At 47.9% G+C, this 11,387-nt stretch overlaps 1 pseudogene; it reads right to left on the reverse strand.

The window, feature by feature from the left end:
* Positions 1-933: 933 nt before the first annotated feature.
* LOC125509448 (putative cyclic nucleotide-gated ion channel 7 pseudogene) lies at positions 934-3,696 on the reverse strand (annotated as a pseudogene).
* Between the last annotated feature and the right edge of the window lie 7,691 nt (positions 3,697-11,387).

Raw genomic sequence — 11,387 nt, forward strand, 5'->3', positions numbered from 1 at the left:
AGAGTTTACTGATGAATGATGGATACCTATAGCAACCCCAATAGCAATCTGGAGTATCTTGCCTAAAAATTCTATCTGGTGTATACCTTTTTTATATATATAAAACAAACCTTTTTTTTAATCTCTCTATAAAAACAAACCTAGACAAGAGGGGTATTAATAATAAACTCATGTATTGTTTGTAAATGTTGATAACATGTTCTAAATTTATAGCTGAACATTTTTTATAATCTACTTTGGTTTAAATATGTTCACATAAGCAGATTGTAGTTGTCGTGCTAGTTAGACATTTTACGTCACAAAACATTCTCTTCCTGTTATCAATTTCGCCAAAAACACCTTGTCACCGCCCCCCTCACAGGATGAACACTGAGAAGTGAGTCGTCGAGAGGAGATTGTACCACGTCCACCTGCCACCTCGACAAGGCGATTTCAGAGAAGGTATGTCTTTTTTCTTTTTTGATACTATCAAAATTAAGTGGACCAAATTCAATTTTCATCCTGGGCCCTCAAAATCTCATGACCGGGCCTGTTTTTGCGTTGTGGTTGTATTGTGTTTAAGTGGAACTTATTTCTCACCAGGTTGTGGTAGAAGTTTGTCTAACTTTCTTGTATTTTACCCTCTGTCTTTAGCTCTAGAAAAAAGGTATGCACTGCTTGAATAGAGTCTTGCCGGAGTGAGTATGATGTCACAATGACATCATTGCAACTTGGTTGTTGTTTTTGTTGTTGCGCTCGATATGGTCGTGTGATGTACTACACTCCAAAGAAGTGTCAATGTCGTCGCTCATCTGATGGCTAAGGTGGCAGTTAGCCAACTTGATAGTTTCACTTCTTTTGATGTAATTTCAGATTAACTAGTTGAGCCTGTTCAATTAGTGTTGGTTCCACCTGAAACTTTTTTTTTTTTTGACAAAATGGTTCCACCTGAAACTTAATAAAATATATCGTATTATATGTTCATGTTTTTCTTGTCTTCACTGCTCTCACCAAACAAGTTTTATTTTCTGAATTTCACGTCCAAGCATATCATTTAGCAGCGCGGCAACTGCGGGTCACAACCGAACCGAATCAGTAGTGCATTCTGCCAAAGTCGGGCTCTGGCGGCTTGGGCAGCAAGATGAGGCTCTCCTCCCGGAGCAAGCGCTTACGTAGCACGTTGCGCATGGCTTTTTTGGCGAACCTTGACACAAGGAACGTCGTCTTGAAATGGCTCGACGACGACGTGGACGCCATGCCATACATCTGTTCCACCTCCCGCCTCCGCTGCTCCAGCCTCTTTCGCTTCTGGTATCTCCTCCATGTGGCCTGGATGAAGCACGACGCCCAGGTGCGCCACTGCTGCGAGTAGAACCTGAACGTCTGCTGCAGCTGCTTGCTGTGCAACCGCCGGAACTGCCCGGCGACGAACTTGAGCTCGTCGGCGTGCAGCGCAAAGCCCTCCACCTCCGACATCGCCTTGACGCTGCGCGTGGACAAGGGCAGGTTCGCCGCCGCCTTGGGGTCCAGCGCCCAGGTGAGCAGCTCCTCGCCGCAAAAGTCCCCTTCCTTGAGGAGCTCCTTGTTGAAGAACCCTATGCGGCCCCCGTCGGTGGTGGAGCTCTCCAGCCGGCCCCTGATGATGAAGAACATCTCGTCGACGGGCTCCCCTTCCCGCACCACGTAGGTGCACTCCGTGCAGAGGCTGGGCTTGAGCCGCTCGCAGATGGCGTCCAGGAGGCGCTCGTCCATGTTGGCGAAGAGCGGCACGCGGCGGACGAGGCGGAGGCAGAGGTGGCGCTTCACGTCCCGCCGGATGTCCTTGGGGAGGCAGCTCACGAGCCCGTCCTCGTCCACGCCCCGCGTCTCCATCCACTTGTACTGGTTGTGCCGCCACACGCGCTCCATGAGGTCGTCGGGGAGGTGGCGGTGGCGCATCCACTGCTCCGTGTCCCGTCGCTTGAGCCGCATCTCCTCCATCCGCAGCGTCATGGACTGGAGGTACGTCTGCATGTTGCCGATGAGGAGCGCCATGAGGATGAGGCCGAAGAGGGCGAGGAGGATGGCGAAGAGGGCCTCCCCCTTGTAGTGCGTCGTCTCTAGCCCCTGGGCGCCCGTGCTCAGGTTCTGGAGGCCCCACCAGAGGCAGAAGAGGATCTTGGGGATGAGGTCCTGGGTGTGGGTCACCCCCGAGGTGATGGCATTGCTGTAGATGCCGTAGTCGAAGCCCGTGCCGTTGTTGTCCATGGGCGCGCACTCCTGCTTGAGCACCTGCCTGATCATGGTCCGCCACTCCATGAACTCGGTGAACTGGTTATCCCTGTCCTCCTTGGTCGCCCCGGCGCCCCCGCAGTACATGAATTTTACGCAGCGGTCGAACTTGAGCCCCGCGCACTTCTCGCGCCAGCAGTCGTCCACGCGCTCCACGGCAAGGAGGTACCAGAAGGCGCCCACCATGTGGGAGGCGAGCATGTAGAGGAGCAGGTAGAAGGCGGCGCCGGCGAAGGCGGTCTCCGCGAACACCCCGGTGGTGCGCTTCAGCTCCGATATGATGGGGTAGAAGCGGAAGAGACGGGGCAGGTATTGGGTGAGCACGATGAAGAAGAGCGCCGTCTTGATGGGGAGCAGGTCCGCGCCCTTGGGCCGCATGAAGAACTTGATCATCTGGATCTGCGGCAGCGGGAGCACGGAGAAGAGGTCCACGATGAAGAAGCGGTGGAGGTAGCGCTGCGCGATGTCCCTGTTGTTGATGACGAGCTCCCCGCGGCCGAACACCCGCGACGACGGCGCGATGAAGGCGGTGTGGAACTGCAGCACGATCCGCGCCAGGTAGAAGAAGTCGATGGCGGAGCGCACGGCGGTGGCGCCGGCCGCCAGGATGCGGTTGAATCCGATGCAGGTGTTGTACTCCGTCTCGGTGACGGAAGGGAGGTAGAAGAACATCGGGTCCACGGCGACGGAGATGATGCAGGAGAAGACGAAGAGGCGGTTCATGCGCATCAGGAACGGGTCCTGCGGGTCGTAGATCTTGAGCGAGATGTTCTTGAGGTCCTCCTGGAAGACGCGGCCGATGTTCTTGAGCCGCTCCGACCGGTTGATCACGCCGGCGGCCGCCATGCGGATGGACCGGGACCGGATCTTGGGGCGGGAGAAGTAGCTGTCCATCTGGTGCCCGCTGCCGGGGACGTCCATGGCTGGCGGCGATCCTCGGGCTGACCGTCTCCTCCAACCTCACGAACTTGTCCTTGCGGCCGTCGTCGTCGTCGATGAAAGGGGACCTACGGGCTACGGCCGCCGCAGCTGGAGAACACGGTCTTCCTCCACGGGACCTAGGGCGGAGGCGGCTGCATGCTGCTGCGTGATCATCATCATCGGTACACGCCGATCACCACACGGTGCATGCATGAGGCTGAGACGACATGCCGGCGGCGGTTGCTACAGGTATCGACGACGAAGACGATCGACGAGTCAGAGAACGAGCAACCGGTCGACGGGAACTGAATTTCGCGGTCAGGAAGTGGAAACTATGGAGGCCAGTCGATCTGCTATCCCTTCCTTCGGCTCCTCCTGCTCTCTCCGTGGTTGCAGGAATTGCTGCGCTTCGTGGTCGAGAGCGGGGTGTAGCGCGCGCCGCGCGCGGAGGCGAGGACGAAGACAAAGGGCGCGGCTGACACGTGGAGCCTTTCCGACTGGTACATTAATTTGGTTGCATGCATGCGCGGGAGAAGACGGAAATTATGGGCCGAATTATATTACTCGGGTGAATGATCTACATCAGGCTGGTCATAATGGAAGTATCATAGATATTATCATGCATGTCAACTAGGCAAATTTGATGAGGTGACATACAATTAAATGAAAAAAAAAGAGGGTTGAGTATCATATCATAATACCGTATCATATTAAATGTTGTGCTACTATATGTCATGTATGACAAACAATAAATGAAATCATCTATGATACTAACATATAATACTATGCACTACGGATGAGTATTATACACTAATATCACATGCATGATACTAGTCTATAATACTCGTCATTACGACTAGCCTCAACTCTCTTCATGTCTGATCTCAGATGTGAGAGTGAGAAATTTATTTGCTGAATGGCCGTCGAGATCCATCGACTAAATAAAGGGGTAAATTTGAGTACCAACGATATAATAAGCACGAGAGCGATCTCACTTCACGATTTGCGGTCTCCACTTCATCTGAAATAAGGAGAGAAACCCTGAATGGAATCGTACGATCAAGAGCAAGAAGCCAAGAACAAGGTCACACCTCTGTCTTTGTATCTCCCGGTGTCCAGGCACAGTAAACGTCACCCAAGAAGAGGAGAAAGCTCAACTCAAGTAAACATGATTACTTTCTTTTTCGCTGCTTCTAAAAAACCATTATATTCAAGCACAAATGGGTTAAATCTGAATCTTAAATAGTTGATCCTCACTAAGTCTAATTCTCTCAACGTGCGATCCTCCACTTCACCAAATATGTCATGTCAGCATCCACTAACATTATTTTGCAAGCCCAAGCAAACCACATGCGTATTCTTTGTTTACACAGAGTGCAAGTATGAAACATTTTTATTAAAAAAAGAAACTCTTGATTTGGATCATTTTATTTATACATAATACATCTGAAATTACTCTTCAAATTCCCACTGCAACGCGTGAGGAAATCACCTAGTTTATCAAGAGCAGACGTAGAGAACACCCTTTAACCAAGTAATTAAGGCGGCATGTTATGGAAAAACAAACAGAAACCTTAGAGCAGTATCCAATGCTAAAGACAGTGACGGCAGTTTCAAGAATGCACATACCCGTTTGCCAGATACAAAAATAATATCAGGTTTGCTATTTCATATTTAGATGTGAAATAGGTATCTCACATCTAAGTCTAGAGTTATTAGATTATACTCCATGATCTGGCAAAACGCCATGATCTGGCTGCTGCGCTCGCTCGGCGGCGCGTTTGTCTCAGGCGTTGCCTGTGTCCAGGTCCTTGCTAGTGCTAGGTCGGGCGTTGTTGGTTTTTCCAAGTCTATGCTACTCAAGGTCGTTGCTACTGCGAGGTTGATTGCCTTTGTTTTTCTTTCTTTCATAAATCTGTGCTACACTCAGTTCTAGTTCTTCTTATTTTTCTACACTTTTATTTGATACCTGGTATTTGTTTTCTTTTTTCTTTTTTCTATTTTATTATTTGTTTTAAATTATAAACTATTTTATATTCATGATTTTATATTTATATTTTTATTTCCATTTTTCCATTTTTCATTTCCCCTTTATTCTTTATTTATTCATTTGAATTCATGAACTTGTTTTTCCTCTGTCATATGTTCGCTTTAAATGTTGTGCAAATCTTGATTGCGGGTTATTTTGTCACGTGCGCTTTGTGTCAAATCTGTGTTTGGTGTCTATTTGTCAACCGGTTCACGTGTGTGTCCTTTGTTGGGCCCTTTTTTCTCGCGCGGTCAGAGGTCCCGTTTCGAATTGGTTTGCTAATTATTATCTAAATGAGAGTTGAGAATGTTTCATCTAACTCATATACATCATATACACATACTTCCGAGTCATGCTCGTCGTCCTTGCGTCATATTTTTTTTGGTTTGTCCCTCATGAAGCAGTGAGAGCCGATATGACATTTTTCTAGTGAACTGTTATTATGTTTTGTGTATTGGTTTTTTTGTAGGCTTAGTTTTTTTGTGTAGGGACACATGTCTTTTCATTCTCTGCTTTCTTTTATTTTTGGTTTGATCGTGTAGCTAGAGTGGAGTGTAACTAGATTTTTCATTTCCAGATCTGCTAAATCTAATCTAGATAAAATTTAGCTCATCTAAATTTAATGTTCGCACAAATTGAATCATATACGTTCGAGAGCGGGGTGTAGCACGCTGCGCGCGGAGGCGAGGACGAAGACGAAGGGCGCAGCTGACACGTGGAGCCTTTCGGACTGGTACATTTGGTTGCATGCAAACCTTCTTGCAAATGCATGCATGCGCGGGAGAAGACGGAAATTATCGGCCGAATTACATTACTCGGTGAATGATCTGCATCAACTCTCTTCATGTCTGATCTCAGATGTGAGAGTGAGATATTCTTTTGCTGAATGGCCTTCGAGATCCATCAACTAAATAAACCTGAATTCTAAAAAGTGCATATGCATTAATTAGCGAAACTGAGCGGCCGGACTCTCACACATGCATGCATGCAGTGTTGTGGTCTAAAATTTTGTCTTTATGCATGACGTGGCGGGTAGCAATGACATATTCACGTGAGCAAGAGATTCCTTGTCTGATGGGTGTGCATGTGCACTTATCTTAGGTTTTCAAATTTTTGAAAAGTCATATCTTTCAAACCGTGCATTCAAATTCAGACCCGTCTTCACCGCTGGATTCCTCGCGGCGAAATCTTTGAAACTAGATCCCCCATGAGTATGTTTTGACGAAAAAAAATTGATGCCAACTTTGGTGCTATATCGTGTAATTTTAGTACTGCATTATGCAACTTTAGTACTGAATGGTGCAACTTTTTTATAAACTTAGTTTTTGTAGCTGCATGATCCAATTTTCTATGAGGTTGCAACCTACCAACCATGAGAACGTAATGTGCAACTAGTCTACTGCCCCGCCAACAACCTAGTAGTCGATGTGCAACTCTCATCCTTACTCGTGGATGTGTAGTTTTTCAAGCTTTTGCACACCCTGCCCACCCCCCTACCAGTGCTATGTGCAACTGTTGAAAATATGCCCTAGAGGCAATAATAAAATGGTTATTATTATATTTCCTTGTTCATGATAATTGTCTATTATTCATGCTATAATTGTGTTATCCGGAAATCATAATACATGTGTGAATACATAGACCACAACATGTCCCTAGTGAGCCTGTAGTTGACTAGCTCGTTGATCAATAGATAGTCATGGTTTCCTGACTATGGACATTAGATGTCATTGATAACGGGATCACATCATTAGGAGAATGATGTGATGGACAAGACCCAATCCTAAGCATAGCACAAGATCGTGTAGTTCGTCTGCTAGAGCTTTTCCTGTCAAGTACCATTTCCTTAGAACATGAGATCGTGTAACTCCCGGATGCCGTAGGAGTGCTTTGGGTGTACCAAACGTCACAACGTAACTGGGTGACTATAAAGGTATACTACATGTATCCCCGAAAGCATCTGTTGGGTTGACACGGATCGAGACTGGGATTTGTCACTCCGTATGACGGAGAGGTATCTCTGGGCCCACTCGGTAATGCATCATCATAATGAGCTCAATGTGACGAAGTGTTTGGTCACGGGATCATGCATTACGGTACGAGTAAAGTGACTTACCGGTAACGAGATTGAACGAGGTATTGGGATACCGACGATCGAATCTCGGGTAAGTAACGTACCGATTGACAAAGGGGATTGAATACGGGATTGATTGAATCCTCGACATCGTGGTTCATCCGATGAGATCATCGTGGAACATGTGGGAGCCAACATGGGTATCCAGATCCCGCTGTTGGTTATTGACCGGAGAGTCGTCTCGGTCATGTCTGCATGTCTCCCGAACCCGTAGGGTCTACACACTTAAGGTTCGGTGACGCTAGGGTTGTAGAGATATTAGTATGCGGTAACCCGAAAGTTGTTCGGAGCCCCGTATGAGATCTCGGACGTCACGAGGAGTTCCTAAATGGTCCGGAGGTGAAGATTTATATATAGGAAGTCCAGTTTCGGCCATCGGGAAAGTTTCGGGGGTAATCGGTATTGTACCGGGACCACCGGAAGGGTCCCGGGGGTCCACCGGGTGGGGCCACCTATCCCGGAGGGCTCCATGGGCTGAAGTGGGAGGAGAACCAGCCCATGGTGGGCTGGTACACCCCCATGGGCATCCCCCTGCGCCTAGGGTTGGAAACCCTAGGGGTGGGGGCGCCCCACTTGGCTTGGGGGGCAAGTCCCCCTTGGCCGCCGCCCCCCCTTGGAGATCCCATCTCCTAGGGCCGGCGCCCCCCCTAGGGGCCCTATATATAGTGGGGGGAGGGAGGGCAGCCGTACCCAAGCCCTTGGCGCCTCCCTCTCCCCTCGTAACACCTCTCTCTCTCTCTCTCTCTCGTTAGAGCTTGGCGAAGCCCTGCCGAGATCACCGCTGCTTCCACCATCACGCCGTCATGCTGCTGGATCTCCATCAACCTCTCCTTCCCCTTGCTGGATCAAGAAGGAGGAGACGTCTTCCCAACCGTACATGTGTTGAACGCGGAGGTGCCGTCCGTTCGGCACTTGGTCATCGGTGATTTGGATCACGACGAATACGACTCCATCAACCCCGTTCTCTTGAACACTTCCGCTCGCAATCTACAAGGGTATGTAGATGCACTCCCCTTTCCCTCGTTGCTAGATGAATCCATAGATTGATCTTGGTGATGCGTAGAAAATTTTAAAATTCTGCTACGTTCCCCAACAGTGGCATCATGAGCTAGGTCTATGCGTAGTTTCTATGCACGAGCAGAACGCAAGTTGTTGTGGGCGTTGATTTTGTCAATTTACTTGTCGTTACTAGTCTTATCTTGATTCGGCGGCATCGTGGGATGAAGCGGCCCGGACTGACCTTACACGTACGCTTACGTGAGACTGGTTCCACCGACTGACATGCACTAGTTGCATAAGGTGGCTGGCGGGTGTCTGTCTCTCCCACTTTAGTCGGATCAGATTCGATGAAAAGGGTCCTTATGAAGGGTAAATAGAAATTGGCATATCACGTTGTGGTTTTGGCGTAGGTAAGAAACGTTCTTGCTAGAAACCTATAACAGCCACGTAAAAACTTGCAACAACAATTAGAAGACGTCTAACTTGTTTTTGCAGCATGTGCCTGAAGGAAATATGCCCTAGAGGCAATAATAAAGTTATTATTTATTTCCTTATATCATTATAAATGTTTATTATTCATGCTAGAATTGTATTAACCGGAAACATAATACATGTGTGAATACATAGACAAACAGAGTGTCACTAGTATGCCTCTACTTGACTAGCTCGTTAATCAAAGATGGTTATGTTTCCTAACCATGAACAAAGAATTGTTATTTGATTAACGAGGTCACATCATTAGTTGAATGATCTGATTGACATGACCCATTCCATTAGCTTAGCACCCGATCGTTTAGTATGTTGCTATTGCTTTCTTCATGACTTATACATGTTCCTATAACTATGAGATTATGCAACTCCCGTTTACCAGAGGAACACTTTGGGTACTACCAAACGTCACAACGTAACTGGGTGATTATAAAGGAGTATTACAGGTGTCTCCAAAGGTACATGTTGGGTTGGCGTATTTCGAGATTAGGTTTTGTCACTCCGATTGTCGGAGAGGTATCTCTGGGCCCTCTCGGTAATGCACATCACATAAGCCTTGCAAGCATTACAACTAATATGTTAGTTGTGAGATGATGTATTACGGAACGAGTAAAGAGACTTGCCGGTAACGAGATTGAACTAGGTATTGGATACCGACGATCGAATCTCGGGCAAGTAACATACCGATGACAAAAGGAACAACGTATGTTGTTATGCGGTCTGACCGATAAAGATCTTCGTAGAATATGTAGGAGCCAATATGGGCATCCAGGTCCCGCTATTGGTTATTGACTGGAGACATGTCTCGGTCATGTCTACATTGTTCTCGAACCCGTAGGGTCCGCACGCTTAAGGTTACGATGACAGTTATATTATGAGTTTATGCATTTTGATGTACCGAAGGTTGTTCGGAGTCCCGGATGTGATCACGGACATGACGAGGAGTCTTGAAATGGTCGAGACATAAAGATTGATATATTGGAAGCCTATGTTTGGATATCGGAAGTGTTCCGGGTGAAATCGGGATTTTACCGGAGTACCGGGAGGTTACCGGAACCCCCCGGGAGCTAAATGGGCCATGATGGGCCTTAGTGGAAAAGAGAAGAGGCAGCCCTACATGGGCCGCGCGCCCCTCCCCTCCCTTGGTCCGAATTGGACAAGGAGAGGGGGCCGGCCCCTCTCTCTTTTCCCCCCTCCACAAGTCCTATTCCAACTAGGATTGGGGGGGGGGAGAATCCTACTCCCAGAGGGAGTAGGACTCTCTTGGCGCGCCCTATGTGGCCGGCCAGCCTCCCCCCCTTTGGTCCTTTATATACTGAGGCAGAGGCACCCTAGAGACACACAAGTTGATCCACGTGATCTTTTCCTTAGCCATGTGCGGCGCCCCCAGCCACCATAGTCCTCGATAATACTGTAGCGGAGTTTAGGCGAAGCCCTGCTGCTGTAGTGCATCAAGATCGTCACCACGCTGTCGTGCTGACGGAACTCTTCCCCGACACTTTGCTGGATCGGAGTCCGGGGATCGTCATCGAGCTGAACGTGTGCTAGAACTCGGAGGTGCCGTAGTTTCGGTGCTTGATCGGTCGGATCGTGAAGACGTACGACTACATCAACCAAACGCTTCTGTTGTCGATCTACTAGGTATGTAGATCACACTCCCCCCTCTCGTTGCTATGCATCACATTATCTTGCGTGTGCGTAGGAAATTTTTTGAAATTACTGCGTTCCCCAACAGTGGCATCTGAGCCTAGGTTTTACATGTTGATGTTATATGCACGAGTAGAACACAAGTAAGTTGTGGGCGATATAAGTCATACTGCCTACCAGCATGTCATATTTTGGTTCGGCGGTATTGTTGGATGAAGCGGCCCAGACCGACATTACGCGTACGCTTACGCGAGACCAGTTCTCCCGACGTGCTTTGCACAGAGGTGGCTTGTGGGTGACAGTTTCTTCAACTTTAGTTGAACCAAGTGTGGCTATGCCCGGTCCTTGCGAAGGTTAAAACGGAGTCAAATTGAAAAACTATCGTTGTGGTTTTGATGCGTAGGTGAGATTGGTTGTTACTTAAGCCCGTAGCAGCCACGTAAAACTTGCAACAACAAAGTAGAGGACGTCTAACTTGTTTTTGCAGGGCATGTTGTGATGTGATATGGTCAAGACATGATGCTGAATTTTATTGTATGAGATGATCATGTTTTTTAACCGAGTTATCGGCAACCGGCAGGAGCCATATGGTTGTCGCTTTATTGTATGCAATGCAATCACGATGTAATGCTTTACTTTATCACTAAACGCTAGCGATAGTCGTAGAAGCACAAGCTTGGCGAGACGACAACGATGCTACGATGGAGATCAAGGTGTCACGCCGGTAACGATGGTGATCACGACGGTGCTTCGAAGATGGAGATCACAAGCACAAGATGATGATGGCCATATCATATCACTTATATTGATTGCATGTGATGTTTATCTTTTATGCATCTTATATTGCTTTGATTGACGGTAGCATTATAAGATGATCTCTCACTAATTATCAAGAAGTGTTCTCCCTGAGTATGCACC

This window comes from Triticum urartu, chromosome 1A, assembly GCF_056163025.1.
Source record: "Triticum urartu cultivar PI428250 chromosome 1A, HENAU_Tu73, whole genome shotgun sequence".
Lineage (NCBI taxonomy): Eukaryota > Viridiplantae > Streptophyta > Magnoliopsida > Poales > Poaceae > Triticum > Triticum urartu.